The sequence below is a fragment of the Lissotriton vulgaris genome, chromosome 4_1 (genome assembly GCF_964263255.1).
Source record: "Lissotriton vulgaris chromosome 4_1, aLisVul1.2, whole genome shotgun sequence".
In the NCBI taxonomy this organism is placed as follows: Eukaryota; Metazoa; Chordata; class Amphibia; order Caudata; family Salamandridae; genus Lissotriton; species Lissotriton vulgaris.
The window spans coordinates 150,763,450-150,784,562 of record NC_141691.1 but is presented as its reverse complement, the minus strand read 5'-3'; the positions used below and the strand labels follow the sequence as shown (position 1 = coordinate 150,784,562).

Here is a 21,113-nt window from a genome sequence, read left to right as displayed (position 1 = left end):
AGGCGACAGGTTATGTGAATATTTATCATTAGTAAATACCCCTAGTACTACTGGAATCTGGGTGTCATTTGCAGTTTGGTTCCTCATTGGCTCAAGTCAAAGTGCCGTGTTTAGAATGTATTTGGTTGTTTTTCCTATTGTTTCGCGGTGAGCCACTCTGTACACGCACAGGTGTGGTTCCGGTTCAATGTTAAGTGTGGGATTCATTTCGATAGCAGCATACTAGACCCAGCGATGAGTCCGAATGGAGCATTAAATGTATGGTTGCATTTGCCATTCGGTGGATTGCGCAGGGTCCACTGCCCGGCTTCAGTAACATCTAAATGCAGCTTAATGTTCCAATGAGTCTTTTCAAGGACCGGACGACAAAGGGCAAGCTTTTTTTTCAATTATTATTTTTTGTAATCAAAGTACGGGCCCACAACATTCCTACGGGAATGAAAAGGAGGAAGTAGAAACAAAGGCGTGTTTCCCATTCAAAACTAGAGAGGGGAAAGGGGGCGGGCGAACAGCACAGTGCGCTTCAAAGAAGGAATGCAATGCAATGCAATGCACCAGAGAGCGTGGCTCTACGCGGAGCAGAAACAGATGCACAACGTGGAACTAAGATACGGGAAGTAGCCTGTCCTCTACGGACGGTCGCTAGGCTCAAAACACCGGCGATGCCGAGGCCCGCGCCGCGGCCTGCCTGCTGGTAGAGCAAGTATCGCACAGGATATTCGACAGGAGGAGCCACGAGGTGTCCTACTACCTAACTGATGCTCCAAATTCAGCAGCTGAACTATTAGGCATATCACCCCCTCTAATTATTAATTTTGTTGATTTGTATCCTGCTGACAAAAAGCAGTAACATAAGGTGCTCAATACCTGTGACTTTTTTTAAATAACATAGCTTGTACAGATTTAATTCTACAGTTATCCTTCCATCATGGAGTACCTTTTGTTGGTTTAGTGAATTTTTGTCCAGCCTTTTTGTATAAAGCATGCGCCAATGTGGTCTATAATCCAGAACATTCTATTCCAATGAGTAAAAGATTATGAAGTGCAGAGTGGCCACAATATGCAATGACCAAATAAAAGTACGAATGTCAACTAAATGACTGCGAATACAAAGAGACAAACACACCCTTAAACACAAGGTCAGCAGGCCTCAAGCCTGGATTACTTTCAGAAAGGGGACAAACTATGCCTCCAGGAGACATTGGCAACGGTGCTGGTTACTACTACGAGTTCCACAACGCTGCCACGAAAAATACGATGTTTGCCTGGCAATCTGGCGGCCTTTCCATTTAACGTGCAGGGAAAAGAGTGGCCGCGGCAATTTCTATTAAGCCCAATTCACTTCAAGCCCTACTTATCAAAAGGCATAAAGCTAAACTCACTACCTCTTCGCCTGTTGCTCATCAACTGCTACATCAATCCAGTATCGCTCCAGATGAAAATGGCCCTTGACCTTTTAGTAATCACCACTGAAGATCTGTTGATCAATTAGAAGTCTCACCAGGCAATCATTGTAGGGGACTTCAACATCAGGGACTTGTGCAAACAACAACAGCCCACAGACACCAGCAATGGCTACACCTATACACGTGCTCCCGACTAATCACCATATGTCCTCGCTCCCAAGCATCTAGGAAGCCTGCTCTCCCTCTTGGTGCCTCGGACCTACTTTCAGGAACATTTCCACAATTGATTATATATTTGTGAGCGAAGGGCTGACTGACCCATAACCCCATCGCTTTTGAAATAAATGAAAGTAATCATTAAACACTACGGACAACACTGCAGCTAGCCTCCGTAAAGTCATCACCCATACCTTAGCTGGGGAAACCCACAAGGGAAGAGCGACTCAGGGTTCTACACAGAATCGAATGGTCAACTAAGCTAGCGGATACATTTGCCCAAAGGATAGAAGTAAGGAAGTCTGCCAGCAATCCAACCAGTCCCACAACTGCAGCAGACCACTGGGAGCGCCTTGGGGTGGATCTCCAGAAGGTGCTGGGCAATGGCGAACGTAACAACATGCACCAGCTACCAACCACTCGGAGCCCCTGTTACTCAAAGGAAATCATTGTCATCAAACAGGCCTGCAAGAGGGCTCTTGTTGTCAGGAGAAGAGGCTCTAAATTAGGAAATGACCAATCCATCAGCCTGCTCAGGGCAGCCCACAAAAAGTAGGTATGGGTGCACCAAAAGAACCTCAAGGAAGAGCGTGGTTCAAAATGTTTTACCTAATAAAAGATAAAAACCAAGCCCACCTTTGGAGATATATAAATTGCCTAGACAATCCGGGGCCCAACAGAAAGAAAGTAGTGGCAGAAAGGGACTGGCTAAGTCAGGTGAACCAGCTTTACACAACCAACCAGGTTAATGGAACAGTACCCGCGATATGTTGCCCTACCCTGGATTTTAGGGATTAATACGACACTTTAACTACAGAATGTACAGTTCTCTCTACAATCTAGGAAATGAGAAACCAAGGGGCACCAGTGTTCAAAACAGCGCAAGAATTCTGACAGACTAAGCTCACCCGTTTGTACAACTTTGCATTCACAACAGCAACAATACCTGCATCTTGGAGGGGCTCACTTCTTTTCCCCATCCGTAAAAAGGGAGATCGCTCCAATCCGGCAAATTATAGGCTTATTGCTCTCTTAGATCTCGAAGCAAAGGCCTTCACACGCATCCTATTAAAAGAGCTGGAATCTTGGTCCATGGACAAGGGCATTCAACCATTATATCAATCAGGCTTTCAATCAAACTGCCCTACTATGGATAGCATCTTGGCCCTGGCGTACCTCTCCACACAGGCTGTTAGGAGGAAGCAACCCCCCCCTTATTCTGCTGCTTTGTAGATTATAGCACTTCCTTTGACAAAGTGGATGGTGGCAGGCTTTTTGGGAAGCTAACCACCTGGGGGATTCCATCGCAGCTCCTCAGGGCGATTTCAACATTACATCAAGAAACATGGGTCAGGGTAAAAACAAGTTCTGCCACAGCAAGAGTGCCCACCCACAATGGCCTCAAACAGGGGGTGTGTGCTTGCCCCCCTTCTTTTCTATATTTATACCGCAGATATAGGAGCAGCTATGGATGGAGCCAGTCTGGTGACACCAAGACTGGGCAGACTACACATGTCAATCTTGCAGTACGCGGACGTCACCGCGATTATGGACAACACCACGGTAGGTCTACAGATGTCCCTTAACGCACTCTACCGATACAATAAAGCAAACAATCTGCTGGTGAACCAGAATAAAACCAAAATCTTAGTATTTGGCAAATACCCACACAAAACACTCACTAGCAGCTAGAGACTCTTCAAATAACGGCATCCTCAGCATACTACTACCTTGGCGTGTGGTTACAACAAAGGGCCAACTCAGCAGTCCATTTAAGGCACCTTAAAAGCAAGGGCTCCAGTGTCATCCATCTACTAAAGTGCCTCAGCAGCCGTCTACAAAGCCCTACAGCGGAGCCTCTGCTGACAGTATTAAGAGCAAAATTGATCCCATCCCTAAACAATGGCAACACGGCCTTCCCCAGAGCCCTTAACAACTTCTTAATCAATGCCTAGTTCAAGGCGTACAAAAGCACACTACTTGCTCCTCGGCAGGCCAGAAGATCCAGACTGGACTGGAACTGGGCCTTAGGAGGCCTGACCTCGTAGGACAGGAGGACTTATTAAAGTACGATCGTAGGGTCCTGTAGGCCCTCAGTACCATCTGAGGGAAATTTGTGAAGAAGCCAGATGCCTGTGGCAAATACAGCAGGCAACAGCAATAAGCACCCTGAAGATCAGGCCTGAAAGCCTGTACATGCAAGACATTCCTCTATCAGTATGGAAAAAAGTTGCGAAGAGGCAAATGCTTCTAACTTCTACTGAACAAGCTATGGGGAGTCTCCAGCATAATCCATTGACAGAGATACTGGACACTTTATAAAACCCAGGGAAGGCACAGCCATATTTTCAACTTCTACTATCTGGCCAGGCCTGCAAGAAAATTCTCTAAATGAGGCTAATTGCCCTGCCCATTGCAGACTTGGGCTAATCAAGAGGAAGCAGGCCAAGTAAATATCGCAAATAATCTTGGCTCCACCTTTTGTGCTGCTGCACCAATTTGGCCAAGGAACGACATTGCCTGCTCCTTCCCTGGTTGCGGCTGAAAGGTGTCAAGCGCTGTAGAGAGGCATCCAACCTGTGCTTCAGTGAAAACACCCCTCAGACCCTGGCTAGTTTAGGGAAATTCACCAGCAACATTCGATACTCACTCACTGAAGCAGCAACTTCGAACGCCCACACTGCACAGGCATTCCCTACCTGGTACCGACAAGCTAAATGGATCATGCGAAGAGCACTAAACAGTCACGAACCTGGAACCATCACTCACCCAAGTGAACATTTAAACCTGAGAGTAGAAAACGTCTATCCGCCTAAACTCAGTTGCTTGCAGTCTGGGCCAAAACAGCAGGAGGCTCCAGAAGTTTCGTATTTAACTCTCAGCATTTTAAACTCCAATTTCTAAAAACTTCTAAACAGTGTCGTTGTAAAGCTTATTATAATCTCAACCGATTAGTGTTTTAACCATGATTTAACACCTGCGGAATGAATTAATCAGCACTCTTGTTCAAAAATCATTTTATTTCTATTTTATGCAATGGTTCATATATGTAATTATTTTATTAAATCAAACAAATATTCACAAATGTTACACGTTGTAAGGTGTGTAGATAAACACACCCATGTAGATAGATATAACATGAATATATGATGGCAAGATAAATCTAGGACTCTGGATAAGTGACTCTTCCATCAGGTGTATACCCACACAAAATCGAGTTTGCCTCACTCATGACCTCAAAACATGCTTCTCAGGACAAGTGTCCTACCTACTGTTCACATAATCCCCTACCTCTACACCAAACCAATACAATATACCTCCTGCTAATCTCTGTATAACACTGTGACAACACTCACATTGTAAATGGGTAAAGCATACCACCTCATTTATCTTTAAAACGCTCTGCCTCTCTTCCTGGATACTTCAAAGCGCTGAACGTTTTGCCTTAAGAGTCTACATCCAGTAGCTGTTCATAAGAACCAGTTCGCATTCTTACAAAGATGTACAAATTATGCAAAACGGTCTTGCGAAGTATGGGTAGTGCGGAGTTTAGTAGGGACACACCTTTTCCTATTGGAGCCTAAGAACAACACCAATGACATTCTAAACCTGAAAACCTCAAATATCTGTTTTCCTAGCAACATGTTAAGCAAGGGATTAGCTCGATTTCCATTTCTATGGAGCAATACTTGTGACAAACCCTTTTCCATTTCCCAGCACAGACTTTAAGCATCGGATTAGCTAGAGCCCTTATCCTCTCAAGCTCCAAGGCTTTGGCACTTTTCTAGCTTGTCATTGTGGCAAATGAGCCAATTGATGCCTAAAATGTGGGTTATAAAAAGACATGTTATGTAGCAGATTTAGAGAGTTGTTGCTGTTGCCAGTATGTTTCTTAAGATGGTCCAGCTGTCCACAGAATGGTAAGGCACAAGGTGCCCTGAACTGTGCTTTACACTGATGACCAGAGGACAGGTTCCATGTAGGGCAGGCGGTTGGGGGGCCTTGAGAGTTTACATGTCTGCTGTTGGCACTTGTTCTTCGCGATGAACAAAAGGTATCCCAAATTCTTTCAATAAAGGAAAGTAACGTAATGGGGGAACCACTCTTGTTCCTGAAAGTACACAACTACCTCAGGTCTATTACAGTCAAGGCTAATGAGGTACTGAGGCCATCACGGTGTTGCTAAGAGTTAAAAGGGTGTCCATCTGGGGTGGGTGGGGGGTTTTTACAGTAACAAGTGCACATTTCATATAGATCCCAAAGCAACAACTAAGTCACATCCGCAGTACCAACACATGTAGTATACCGGCACATCTGTCCCATGGCCGGGATCTGATCCATCCTCACCCCCATCGTGACATCATGAACCAGTCACAGTTCTGCTAGGTTGCCCATGTCGAGGACAAGTACTTTATTTCTTTAATCTCCGAAGTGCCAGAAAAACTCAGAGCCCCGTTATCAGTTTGCATGAGAGCCTTATCATTCAGCATGACCCCATTGGTATACACTCTTTCTAAGTCCACATAGCCCCTCACCCCCAGAAATCCCCATCCTCTCAGTTCTGGAAGATATGGGAACTGCAGCATGTGAACATAGTTCTACTCACTCCAAGTCCTGCCAGCTATAGGAGCTGCAGCACATGAACATACTTCTTTCTAAGCACTCCAGATGATGACAAATATTGGAACTGCAGCACTGGTACCTAGTTCGAGCCACTCCCCATCCTGGCAGATGTGGGTGTTATAGTACAGGGTTCTGAACACCCTGATGCCAACAGATATGGGAACTACAAAACATGGGCATCGCTCCAAGTACTCCCAGTGCTGCAGGCATGGGTAGTACAGCACATGTGCATCGCTCCAAGTACTCCCAGTGCTGCAGGCATGGGTACTACAGCACAAGTACATCGCTCCAAGTACTCCCAATGCTGCAGGCATGGGTACTCCAGCTCATTTGCATCGTTTTAAGTACCTCCAGTGCTGCAGGCATGGGTACTGCAGCACATGTGCATCGTTCTAAGTACTCCCAGTGCTGCAGGCATGGGAACTACAGCACATGTGCATTGTTCTAAGTATTCCCAATGCTGCAGGCATGGGCACTACAGCACATGTGCATCGTTCTAAGTACTCCCAATGTTGCAGGCGTGGGTACTGTAGCACATGTGCATCGTTCTAAGTACTCCCAATGTTGCAGGCATGGGTACTGTAGCACATGTGCATCGTTCTAAGTACTCCCAGTGCTGCAGGCATGGGTACTGCAGCACATTTGCATTGCTCCAAGTACTCCCAGTGCTGCAGGCATGAGTACTACAGCACAAGTACATCGCTCCAAGTACTCCCAATGCTGCAGGCATGGGTACTACAGCACATTTGCATCGTTCTAAGTACTCCCAGTGCTGCAGGCATGGGAACTACAGCACAGGTACATCGCTCTAAACACCGCCAATGCTGGCAGATATGGGTACTACAGCACAGGTATATAGTTCAAAGTACTCCCAATGTTGCTGGCATGGGTACTACAGCACAGGTTAATCGCTTTTAACACCGCCAATCCTGGTAGATATGGGTTCTACAGCACGGGTAGAGAGTCCTAAGCACCGCCAATCCCGGTAGATTTTGGTTCTACAGCACACGGATATAGTTCTAAGAACCCCAAAATCTGGCAGATATTGGTACTACAGCACAGATGCATAGTTCTAAGCATTCCCGACGCTGCAGATATGGGATCTATTGCACAGAAACCTTTCGTAACGACAGGGTCCAAGGTCTCTAAAAGCACATGGCGTTACATTTTTGAATAAACTTTTAATATTGCAAATTATGCGTATTGGGCTTTAAAGGCAGCTGGATATAACTGGCGTTTTCTGGATAGTTTTCATAACTGAAGTCTGGCAGGCAGGCAGTACTGCTTGCCGCAGCTGGTCAAAGTTCATTCTCAGTTTGAAGCACACTAGGGCGAGGCTTCCTATGCAATATTGTTCAGGCTAAAGCCTCCTGCCTGGCTGGTCCAGCTCAGGAAGTAGAGTGCAGGGCAGGTCAAATCTAAAAGGCAAACCATTTCCTGTAAACTTAAGGACATGACAGATAAAGAAAGGAAGGACAAACGTCCATTACAATGTACAACAAATACACAACATTTCACAAGAAACGCTACACACAACGCAGGGCCAGACGCCAGACATGGACAAATTGTACCAATAACTGCTGCATGGCCATTAAATGACCCACAGTAAAAAACATTCGAGTATCAGCTGGTAATTTCTTTTCCCAGTGTTGATTTATATCACTTTTGTGCCCCAATTTCAACAGCTAAAATCTCACATTTGGCAGCAGCCACAATTACCCACATTACAAATTTCTGACACATGTAAAGCAGAAGAGATGTACTGCGTGCTGTAACACACTTGGTCCACATAAAGTAACAAAGAGAGGCACTTGTTTCTTAATTGTAAGTGCCTGTATTTCTATATTGTGGCGGGAGTGCGCGACAAAAAGAACCAAAGAGAAACACTCGACTCTACAGTACAACTCTGTGCATTGTGTTATTGTGGCACGAGTGCTTGCCATAAGGTAACATGGTTGCATGTGCTTCTCTTCCACTTGAGTGAGACAGAGAAACGGAAGGACTGGGTTAGCGGCTAACAGATGTTAACACCAAGCTGCTAACCTTGGAAAATAAATAACAGGAGTTGCATTGGAAAATATAAAATGACCGAACGATTCTGGGATTTTGAGTTGAGGACCATTCAATGCTCCCAAAAATTTGCCGAGTATAACTCGACCACGAGCTAGCCAACAGGGGAATAAGGCAGAGAGTGCCCTGGCAGGTTAGTGTGTGTGTGGGACTTCTTTTTTTGCTGTTTGTGGGCCTATTTGATGTTCTGCTAGGGTGGTTTTATTGTTGACTTCCCGGATATTAAAACAAACATTACCTGCAGCAAGCACAAATCCAAGCAGTCTTCCATACTTTGCAAAACACCTAGACAGCATGTCTTTACAAGTTCAAAACTGCCACAATTTGCAAATATGGACCAGTTTCTTTACCTAGCTAATTCACTAATGGGACCTCTTAGGTTTGTGCCCTGGCTAGTAACATTCTGAGGGACAGATGCAAATGTTCCACTTTGCCTAGTACGAGAACGATGGAACTTGCACATGTACACGTTCCCTAGCTCCCGTTTTGATATGTTCTCTCCCGTGAACTCATCTTGGCGTCTCTCGTCGTGCACTGGAGCGGTCTGGCAGCAGCATAACCCAAGCAGAATGAGCTAATCACTTAAGATCATTTCAGTGGCTGCTGCAGAGCTGTGTGCCACCTAGTTTGAAGGTACGAATCAAAACAGCGCTGTCTCTGCTATTCATTTTTGGAGGTCAATAAAACGAGTATCACCCAGTTAGATAATAAGCCTATCCAATATAAGGTTTCTCTACAGGCACAGGGTGAAAGTACCAGAAACAAATTGAATTAGTGAATCCCCTTAAATAACCTTAAGGTCACACAGATTGAAATGACAACAAAGTCTATTTCAGCTCCTCATTCTTTTGATTACTAAATCAATTGATGATTGTGAGAAATTGGGGTTGTTGGTTGAGGGAGCGTGTCAGACTTTCTCAAGCAACAGCCACAATCCTAATCAGTGTGAACCCAGAAAACAAAAAAGGCTAAAGCAATCTATGCTTAACCCTCTGGTAGCTTGGGACAAAAAGCAGTCAGGCTTAACTTAGAGGCAATGTGTAAGTATTTATGCAGCATTTAGACTGTAACAAATTGAAAACACAACACAAGAAAAATCCTAGACCAATTTAGAAAAATAGGGCAAAATGTAAAACATTTTTGACACCAAAACAACAAAAATGTTCAGATGTATTGGAGTTATGAATCTTTAAAGTTTGCAGTGAAAAAAAGAGACTAAAAGATCAAGGCGCCAACCGAGGACATCTAGTTGGTTGGGGCTTACCGCGATGGAGCATGATTCAGAATCGTAAATTACAATTCTGGACACCAAACGTGATATTTCTACCTGTTCCCAAACAAAGTTCTCATTTATTAAATGTAATAAGGTAACCCAATGCTATTGCTATATAGTGGGAGAAGTAAGCCTCACAGAAGTGCAAAACAAATGTAGGAGTTTTTCACTACTTAAAAGTGCATGTCCAACTTTTTAAATACACTAATACGCTACCCTGTAATATGCGCCGTTTAAGGCATACCCTACAGGTGACATGCATTAAAAAAAGGTTTTAGGCTTGGCAAAGGGTTTTTTTTTTGCCAAGTCAGATTGGCTGTTTAAAACTGCACACAGGATGCTGTGGCACACCTCAGATATGTTTGGAAGGGCCATTTAGGTGGGTAGCACAAAAAGTGCTGTAGGCCCACTCGTAGCATTTAATTTACCGGCCCAGAATGTATGGCGAGGTTTCCAGTTGTAGACTACCAATAAACAAACCAGTGTATTCTGGGAGTTTTACAACAAATTCAAACTCACCAAATGTACGGTAAATTAATTGTATACTGTGCGAGAACATCCATCAATTCAGGGATTGAGAGAATTTTGCAGACACCTACCTGATACATGAAATGGGTGTTAAGATAGCATGTATCACTGAATCATGGACGGATGCTGCCTCGGGCCCTGACATTGTTAAAGCCAATCCACCCAATTACGGCTGTCATGTCCAGAGTAGACCGGGAAAGAGAGGTGGCGGTCTGGCGATCAACTACCATGATTCTGTAAAAGGTAATTTTCAGCCAGTAACCGTTGATTCTGGCGAAGCACTTGTTTTTAAATTCACCCTGTCCCATCATCAATCCCTCAGAGGCTGTTTACTTTACAGACCCCCTGGGACTAAAGCCCCATTCTTAACGGCACTTGGAAGTCTTTTAGAGGAAGCAGCCTTTGCTAAGACTTTTACAGTTTTAGGGGATTTTAATTTCCACCTTGACTGCAGCTCAGACCCAGACACTCGGGAGCTTATGGAGTTAATGGATGGGATGGATCTGAAGCAATTGGTGGCAGGGCTTACCCATAGGGCTAGACACACCTTGGATGGAGTTTTTTCTAACCCTCCTAATTTAGTTGTCATGGCTACGTGTCCGGTCCCTTGGTCTGACCATGCCGCTATCTGTTTTAAAATTGCTATGGCTCTACCCCCGAGATCGAGACAGGCCAAGAAACCAGCCAGGACCATCAGGAAATGGAAAAACATAGAAGGCAAATCTCCAGACGAGCTATTGACATCTACGATGGTACCCCTCTCAGTGGATGCAGAGGAGGCGGCCACCATATACACTAACTGGTTGGATAAGGCCTGTAGGCAGCTAGCACCACCCACTCGCACGCCACCATTGGCTCCTTGGTTCTCAGAGGAGATCAGGGAGCATAAAATTATTTGCAAGAAACTAGAACGGATATGGAGGAAAAACTATTGTGAGGCCGACAAAAAAAGATATAAATTGGAACTAGCAGTATATAAAGATCTGGTAGGGAAAGCAAAGAGTACCTCTCCAATCGCATTAGGGAGGCAAGAAACTCCCCAAAGGAACTCTATCAAACTGTTCTTACCCTGGCAGCCCCAAAACCAGTGGCTCTGCCCCCTAGTCAGGAACTATGTGAAAATCTGGCGAAATGTTTCCAAAATAAAGTGGAGACCATTTTCAACTCTCTGGATAGTCAAACTAAGAGTAACCCCTTAGAGGATAATCCTGAACTGGTAGAGACCAATTCCCAGGAAAGCAGGCTTTTCCGCTTCTCCCCGGTAAATGAGGAGGAGGTAAGGAACCGGCTGCTGACGCTAAAATCAGGTTCCCCTCATGATCCCTGTCCTTCTACCATAGCAAAGCTAGCGGTAGCACCGATAGCCTCTGTGCTCACACCATTATTTAATAATATGCTGGAAAGCGGGGAATTCCCATCCCGCTGGAAACAGGCATCAATCCTTCCTCTTTTAAAAAAAACAAATCTGGATATTGACTATTTGAACAGCTATTGACCCATCGCTAGACTGCCGTTACCGGCCAAGATTATAGAGGGAATAATGAATTCTCAGTTAAGCTCGTTTCTTGGCGCTGTGCAAGCTCTGGACCCATCTCAACATGGATTCAGGGCGGGGCACAGCACGGAATCGGCTCTAATTATATCTGCGGAAGACATTAGGAAAGTGATGGACGCCGGAGGAAAAGCCGCACTGATCCTTTTGGACCTGTCTGCGGCCTTTGATACGGTCCACCACATGATACTGGTGGACCGGTTGAGAGCCGCGGGGATTCAGGGCAAAGCACTTAAGATCTTGAAAGCCTTCCTCTCCAACAGGAGTCAGGCGGTGACCTTGGATGACCAAGAATCCAGTCCGTTCATACTCCTTTGCGGGGTGCCCCAGGGCTCATCACTGAGTCCAACGCTTTTTAATATTTATGTTTCTACCCTAGCACCTGTGATCAGAGCCTTTGGTTTTACCTTAACATCATATGCAGACGACACACAGATTGTGGTGTCGCCGCTACCGGGAGGAGAGGAAGGCACGGCCAGTAGGTTCAAAGACTGTATGCTTGCAGTCAGTGATTGGATGGCAGGGAATTGCCTAAAACTGAACTCGGCCAAGACCGAGGTTCTCCTCTTCGGGGCTAGAGAAAATATCTGGTCCCCAAGATGTTGGCTGGAAGAATTGGGCATCCCTCCCTCACCTGTTGCCAAGGTCAAGATAAACTGTCCTTTAGGCCTCAAGTAAATGCGCTGTCCTCAGCCACCTTTTTTGTTCTCAAGACTCTACGCAAGATCCTGCCCTTTCTTCCAGATGAGCATAGAAAAACAGTAGTGTCTGGATTGATCCTGTCTAGGCTGGATTACTGTAACGGCCTACTGCTTAATGCTCAACAGGGGCTTCTAAATAAATTACAAATTCTGCAAAACGCAGCAGCTCGCCTGATCACGGGCACTCCCAAATTTGCCTCGGTCGCCCATGAGCTGGTGAAATTACACTGGCTGCCTGTGCGCAAGCGGATTGCATTCAAAGCATTATGCTAAGTCTTCAAGGCACTTTAAGGGCTGGGTCCGCAGTGTATGACCCAGTACTTTCAGTGGTACAAACCTGCAAAATGTTATAACGTTGTATTGAGCGCGAACAGCTGTCCCAGCAACGAGGCGTCCCGGCGCTAAACTATAACAAAACCTGAGGGGGGAAAAGTCACTGAGATCAACCGACCAGGGGCTGATAGTGATCCCAAGAATTAAGTAAGCCCGATGGGGAGACAGAAGCTTCTCCTTGGGAGCAGCAAAGGCTTGGAACGCCTTGCCAGCGGACCTCAGACAGATACCAGACTTGATGTCCTTTCGGAAGGTCTTGAAAACATGGTTATTTAGGCAATAAGCTTTGTGGCTAGTCTTTGGAGTGGTCAACCAGCGCCAGGACACAGTCTGGTAACAGTGCGCTTTATAAATGTTGAAAATAAATAAAGCAATAAATAAATAAATAATAACACCTTTCCACCCCAACTGTAAAAAGAAAAATTACAACACTGCAGAACTCACCAGAGCTGAAATGTAAGCTACATTAGTCCCAGTGTGATTTTTTTTTGTCTGTGCACCTATGTTATAGCTGGGTCCAAAATGTTATCAATCGGTTCCTAAATTCGCTAATAAACTTCAAAGCCACAGATCTAAATAGAAATATGAGGCAAAGACTTTTAGACAGCCTCCTTGCCTCGAATGAAGAAGGATGGCAACATGCTATCTGGTCCCTGGTAATAACTGCTATCAGACCCTCCACAGCAAAGGCGTACTGGAGATAGTGCGACCCACTGCAGGCCCCTGGGGCAACTTTAACACAGGCCTGTCAGCCTTTCAGAGGCGCATGCCCATGGCTCTCCCTGGTGGGTGGGTGGGTGACTAGAGCCCAGCCCAACCAAGCTTTCTTCTGCACCGACTTCATGCAAACTCTCCACATTTCCCACCAGACAAGTCTTCCACCAACATGTGACTGACTCAGCACCAGCCATACCAACATGTCAGAGGCATCATGTTATAAAATAACTAGATTACCCTGCTGGCCACCCTCTAATCAAACGTGTGACTGACTCAGAACCATCCCTGCTAGAATATCAGAGGCACCATATCACAAAATGACTAGCTTATCCTGCCGCAACTCTGCCATCAAAAATGTGGCTAACCCAGCACCAGCTATGCCAACCTGTCAGAGGCACCATGTCACAAAAGGCCTAGTTTACCCATCCGGACATTCTCCCTCACAGGTGTAACTGACCAAGCACCAGCCCTGCTGGAACACCACAGACAACATGTTACAGAAATCTCGTCATTTCCTTACAGAAACGCCCGCCTCTGCTCCCCAGTCCGTGTGTTCTGCATTAAGATACCGTCAGCTGTTACAAACTGCTTCAGTCAGCAAACCAGACTACACTCATCATTTCTGCTGAAAAGGGAAAAAAAAGTCACCTTTGTCCCGGGTCGCCGGCCCCTACTCTGAGGCAGACGCCTATCTCCGAAGCGGTTAGACACTAAGCCGAGCGGCGGTGCCACAGCCCGGCCTCGCTCCCCGGCCTGGTCACCATGCCCGGGCCGGCCCATAATGGCAGCCCTGGGCCTAGAGGCTGTGTGGCTGTCGCGGCGTTTCCATGGCAACCGGGCCCTAATTCAAAAAATGTGTGCTGCGCAGTCTGTATTTGATCCATCAATCTCGGCGTCACTGGAGAGCGCGAGATACCCGGAAAAATAAACTGCGCACGCAAGACGCAGCCCCCACCTCCCAATCCTGACAGGAGCCGTTCAACACCCCCTCCGTACGCTGCGCGAGCCTCTGCAGGAGGCTGATGTGGGGTAAAACAATGCAGCACTGCAGCTCTAGTGACCCATAATAACCTCCTGGCTTGCAGGCTAGCGAGGCAGCTCAGTGGGTCAATGCGCCCACTTAAAAGAGGTCGGCGCAACCGGCATGTGAAAAATTCGAGGCACAGGGGCCGACTCACTCTTTCATTATTTTTAATGTAGATGAAATAAGTAAAACGCCCGTATCAATTTTACTGCTCGAGTGTTTGATTTTTGACTTGCCATACAAAACGGGGGAAAGTGCTTCTATATTTATGATCGCTATTTATTGGGCGAAACATTTTGTTTTGCTAATAAATCTGAAGCCATTTGACAGAAATATATGATTTTACAACAAACACAACCAAACTGTTGTTGTATGCGCAGTCAAAGCGACCACGAGTAAGGTTATACTGCGCTTCCGAGCGCTGTGGAGGCAGGGTCAGAGACGAGGACCAAAAAAAAAATTTGAGTTAAATAAAATAGTCTATTTTCTTGGCCTTTCTCTTAAACGTAACTGCATACAAAATAGAACACAAACACCATACGCGAGACAGGAATGTATGTTACAGTAATCTGTGCAAATGTACTACTGTTCCAGTAGGAAAGCTTATGTGGTTAATGCGGTCACTACAGAAGTCTGTCTGCAAACAGAGATTCACATCTTTATCTTCGTTTGTGCATATTTGTATTTATAGTGCTAGGATGTCCCACCCCGAGCTAGAAAGCACAGTGAATATGCAAGTCAGAATTTTAAAAATTATTTACATAAAATGATTCCGTGTTAAAGTCAAAACAAGTGCTGTCAAATGTTTATTTAGTAAAAGGCAATCGTGCCGCAGCAAGTGCACACCTTTTTTTCATAAGTTCCAACGGAGGGTGCACTCCAGAAATGAGCTGCGACGTCTATACAGTGCTCTAAACAGAGTAACTGTCACCATGAAGCTTTAAGTGACTCCATCAATTAAAGCTCCTGCTGGCTCCCAAGCAGCCTTTAGATCTGCTGATTGCTGAACCAATTGCACGCATTTGCATTTCTTTCAGGTAGCAGGCACCATGGAGAGAGAAGGGCCTGCCTGGTCCTTAGCTGTCTGTCTCCCTCATCTCCCTTGTCAGTACAGAAGAATCTCTCCTTTCCTTCCAGCCAGATGCAACTCAAGGCGTACATTGGCTCTCCAGTAACGCTTTTATTAACAAAAATTAGAGGAAATTATTGTTTTAACTAATAAAAAATCTTGGGAACGGTGGTTAATATAAATCCCACCCACTATACCCTCTGCTTGTTACGTACTGGTAAAAATGTGTAGCTGGCTAAAGCATGCATGAAGTGTGCAATACCACAAAAAACGTTCTACCTTAAATTCCAAAATACAGAAATATGGCTGCACAACATATTAACTGAGATAAAATCCCCACATTTTAAATTAATGGTTTGGGGAGGAAAATGGTAAAACTATCAATAATCAGGTCGCTGCCCACTCTGGTATTGCCCACGTCTTAAAACACACAAGACCTAACGAAGAATTGTGCAGCAACAGAGACATTCATTTTTTCTGAAGGAACAGAACAGCACGTGTGGTGCTGATCGAACGGCGAGAAGGAACACTGTCAATGAAAATGACAAGCCAACATTCAAATCTCACCCCATGCGGCATTCCATTTCTAATGTAATACCCACGGTGGGCTGGGGCCTGCCCCATGACAGATAAAAAACTGTAAATCATGCAAAAAGGCACTTCTCAATTTTCATTTACAGCAATCCACACCGGGCTAGTTAAGGTTAGAGTTATTTTCGAAGAGCTCAGTTTCCTTCCCCAGCCACGTAAGATCACTTTGTGCCAAAATGTTCTGTTTCCCTCGAAATGGAAAGACTCTGGCAACAGCTTTGCAGTTCTCCAGGATCCAAGAACGTAATGCGGACCCGGGGGTGGAGACTGTCTTTCTCTTAGTACTGGGAGCAGAGAAGGATAGAGGGGTCTACCAGCTTAGAAGCCGCAAATAAGCTAGGTGCAGAGAGTAAGGGGGCACCTTTCCATGAAGAAAAGACGACGAGCCTTGAAACATGCTGTCCCCTCGAAGGGCCAAAGTGTGTGTGCTCCAGAGTATGGTACTACAATACTGTGGCCTAAATACCACCTGTCGATAATACTGTGTCCTAAATGTTTTTTATAAAAATATCACCTGACTGGCGTTAATAAAAGAATCTACCAGCAAGTGAGCGATACTGTTGTAAACAATATGTAAGCCACAATTTATACCATACAATACTTCTGTTTCTTTATAAAGTTTTGTATAGCGCAAACGTGACCCTTACGGGTATCTGAGCGCTTCACAATTTTGGGTAAGAGGGATACAGTATTGGGAAGCTAAATATTTTTTACATAATTATGCAAGACTCCTGTGGGTATCAGCAATATTCCAACATACAGCCACTAAAAGTATCTGTTCTAAAGAAGCCAGGAAGCTAGCTGACCTCCAAGGGCCTCACCTCAGATCCAGAAATACTGGGACAACATCAAAGGTATGAATAACTAGATCCACAAATACTGGGACTACATCAAAGGTATGAATGACCAGATCCACAAATACTGGGACAACATCAAAGGTATGAATGACCAGATCCACAAATACTGGGACTACATCAAAGGTATGAATGACCAGATCCACAAATACTGGGACAACATCAAAGGTATGAATAACCAGATCCACAAATACTGGGACAACATCAAAGGTATGAATGACCAGATCCACAAATACTGGGACAACATCAAAGGTATGAATAACCAGATCCACAAATACTGGGACAACATCAAAGGTATGAAGGACCAGATCCACAAATACTGGGACAACATCAAAGGTATGAATAACCAGATCCACAAATACTGGGATAACATCAAAGGTATGAATAACCAGATCCACAAATACTGGGACAACATCAAAGTTATGAATAACCAGATCCACAAATACTGGGACAACATCAAAGTTATGAATGACCTTGTCTGAAGGGACATCAAACTCTCTTCCAAAAGGTGAACTCCAATACAATGGAGACACGCGCTAAGGAACCGGCCTTTTGATTACTGTGGTGCAGTAAAGATGAGAGAGGATCTGTCCCAGGGTAGAGAAAGAGGTACAGATCGGATCCAGCGAGGGCATCACCTCTAAGCACCCCGGAATGTGATCTTAAGATGAGCCCGAGTTGAGGTCCCAGAACCTGCAAAGGACAGAGTCTCAAGGTCCATGCACATGGAGAAGTTCCTCATAAGGACACAGCAAATGCAATGAAATGGATCAATGTCTTTTTTTTTTTTACTTTTCAAAAGGAAACACCTCCACAGAGCCAATCAAAGGTCTTCAAGAGGTCCACGGCTGCACTCTGATAGGGAGTGACCTGCAAAGGTCCAATCAGAGAGTCCAACGTCACAAAGAAGAATTGTATGAGGAGGCCATCCCACCAATGGGACAGCATGAAGGAGCAGCCAAGCGGGAGCCGGAAAGGCATCTCATGGAAATACCCTATAGATAGAACATGCAGCAAACCACCAGTGTGAGTGGACACACCTTGAAGGACAAAAGAGATGCCCTCACAAACAAAAGAGCATCCGAATGGCAAGGGTGGGTCCCAGGGAGATTAAAGAAAGTCTCTCTCAAGAAGATGAAGGCACCACCCATCCCACCCTTGGACAGGCCTGGGAATGAGGAATTGCAATTTTTAATAAGGGGGGTATGAAAGGAGGCGGTCAGAGTGGACTAGGCAGGGGGTTACCATGAAAGAACCAGGGACTGTGTATCAATAATGAGCAGAAGCTTGTATACGTCATAACCAGGAGGAGTAGATCGGATGAACCACGAAGAGAGTATAACAGTATATAAACTTGATAGGAGTAGTTAAGTAAATCTTTATTTCGGTGATAAAAATCATCACAAAAATACAGGTTATAAAAATTCATTACATTACAAAACTGAACTATATGTGAGTTTAAAAAACAGATGCATAACTAATAAAATTCATAGAGAGAATACACATTTTATGTACATCATAGCTTAATCCGTGTGTTCCTTAGCCTGACAGCAATTTTTAGATAGGAGTATATATTAAAAGGGATCAGAGAATCTATAGCGAAGGGAGCAGGGACAGCATATAAAAGGGAGCAGGGACAGCATATAAAAGGGAGCAGGGACAGCATATAGAAGGGAGCAGGGACAGCATATAGAAGGGAGCAGGGACAGCATATAAAAGGGGTCTGGGAGCACTCAAATGTGAGAAAAGTGCATTTAAATGAGGAACCAGGAAGGATAGGTGCATAAGAAGTGACCAGGAAGGGTATGTAAATATAGCAGTGGTGAGCCCACATGTACCAAGGGCCAAAGAGAGTACGTCAAACGGCCTAGTGCAGCGCATCAGAGACCAGCGAGAGGATACAGGATGTAAGCAGGAAACGCACGTCAGAGGGAGCAGGGGAGAACATGCAAAAGGGACCCGGAGACAGCACTTGAAAAGAGACGAAGAGCGAGTAACTTTAGAGGACCTGTAGAAATCACGTCACAAGCGGAGAGCTTGTCAAACGGAAGCAGACAGGTTCTGGGGCAAAGAGGGGGCTGCAGGTAGCTTTGCGGGGGTAGAAGCGGTGTCCCCGGCAGCAGGCACCTCTGCAGCGGGCAGAAGCGGTGCTCCCGGTACCAGGCACCTTCCCATGGTGGTGCAGAGGGGTGCTATAGGAGCAGGCGGCTTTACAGGGCCACGAACGGTACCCCGCCAACAGGCAGGCTTAAAGAGGGCCTTGGGGTAGCAGGGGGTGCTCGCAGCAGGCACCATTAATTAGAGGGGCAGGAATGTCATTATATTGGGGTAATCGCCAGCATCCAGCCATACATGGAGCAGAGGGGGTGCTCAACGGTGTAGCAACTTTACACCGGACAGACAGATGGACTGCTACCAAGGGCAGACCGTTTTCTGTGGGATAGAAGTTTGAGACTACAGGCATGGTTAGGTGGGCAGAGGGGTGCTCCGGACAGCAGGCACCTTTATAGGGGGTATCCGCCAGCAGGCAGGGGGGGGGCTGAGTGGGAGCAGAAGACTTCACAAGGGGCAACGGAGGGATGCTGCCACGAGCAGACAGGCTCCCATGGAGAAGAGGGGTGGTACCACCGGCAGCTTTAGGGGGCAGAGCGGGGGCCGCGGCAGCTGGACAGAAGGCGATCCCAGCAGCAGGCAGGTTTACAAGGGCCAGAGGGGCACGGGTGCCGCTGATCACATGCACTGGGACGGTGGGGGGTGAAACCACGAGACCAACACACACAGCACAGCGTGACCAGTGAGCCGACGGGCTGCAGCCGCCCTCCCGACAGACCCAAGACCCGCACCCCGGCTGACAGCACACGGGCAAGAAGCACGAATAATACAAATAAAAGGCCTCTACCCTCCGGTGCCCTGGCTGGCCGTCCTTCGTCTCCCCCGCTGCCTCCTCCGCCTCCCGCTCGGATCCAGATGCGGTTTTGTTCTTCGCTCGTGCGGGCTATGAGAGGAATGCGGGCCCTGGACCGCCTCCGCCTCCTCTCCTCCCCCCCGAGGACAGGCCGGGATCCCGCGGCCGCACAGGCAGCGCGGGGAGGAGCCGGCAAACTTCTCCGGGTCCTTCCGTGCCCGAGAGGCGGCCGAGGCTCCTCCCCGGGCCCGCGCCGCAAGGGCCGCCCAGCCCCCGCCACTCACGGCCCACAGAGGCCCATTGTGCTGGGCTCCGAGGGGAGGGCTGCAGGGCGGAGAGACCCTGGAAATGGGAGGAGGAGGGAGGGCTCAGGATGCGGAGGAGGCGCAGGAAAAGCAGAGGAGGAGGGAAGAGGCACTGTGGGATAGTGGGGAGGGAGGGCTAAGACTAGATGGGACGGAGAACAGTCAGATGGGATTTTATTTTTTATTGTAATAGCGCGGACATGACCGGAAAAAGCCTCAGAGCGCTTTACAACAGTAGTAAGATACAAGAGTGCATCAAGTTATAGTTACAATAATGCAGGGGGGAGAGACCCTGGTAATGGGAGAGCAGAGTGGAGGGAAGAGGCGCGGGGAAGAGACATTGTGAGGGGTGGGACGGAGAAGAGTCACGAGGAGTGAGATGGGATTTTATATTGTATTTTAGTTTTGCACTTTTATATAGCGCGAACATGGCCGGAAAGCCTCAGAGCGCTTTACAACAGTAACATGATACAAGGGTGCAGTTATAGTTACAATAATGCAGGGAAGAAGAGAGAGGAGAAAAATGTAGGGGAGAGGGCCGGCCAAGAGGAGGAGACAGGGGTGGGTGAGAGGCGGGATAGGGTGAATAAGAGGAGGGACCGGTAAGAAAAGGGGAGGAGGAGACGGAGGGAAGGAAGAATGCAGGGGAAGGATTTTTATGACTTTATGCACTCCATGTGTTTACTTTGGCAGTGGTCCGCTTGCTTGTCATTCTAATAAAGCCCTCTATATTCTCTTCTGCTATACCGTGAAGGGGACGGAGACAGGAAGAGATCGAGGAAACGTCAGAACAGAAAGAGAGGAGGGGCGAGGAAGATAAAAAGTTCTCCACACTGGAGATATTATGCATCCTAGATGGAAGAAAGTGAAGTAAGGGATGCTGCAGAAAGACATTCGCATACCTCCAAAACCCGTTCTCAAGCAGCTAAACTAGCTACGTTGCATG

The 21,113-nt window shown here is 46.4% G+C and overlaps 1 protein-coding gene across 1 annotated transcript in view; it reads right to left on the bottom strand.

Moving 5' to 3' along the window:
- The window catches only part of AMOT (angiomotin), a 240,953-nt gene extending 220,941 nt beyond the window's left edge, over positions 1-20,012 (bottom strand). Inside the window, exon 1 of the mRNA XM_086918416.1 lies at positions 19,857-20,012. The gene's annotated coding sequence lies outside the window, so the exon portion shown is untranslated. The remainder of the gene's footprint in view (positions 1-19,856) is intronic.
- Positions 20,013-21,113: the final 1,101 nt, after the last annotated feature.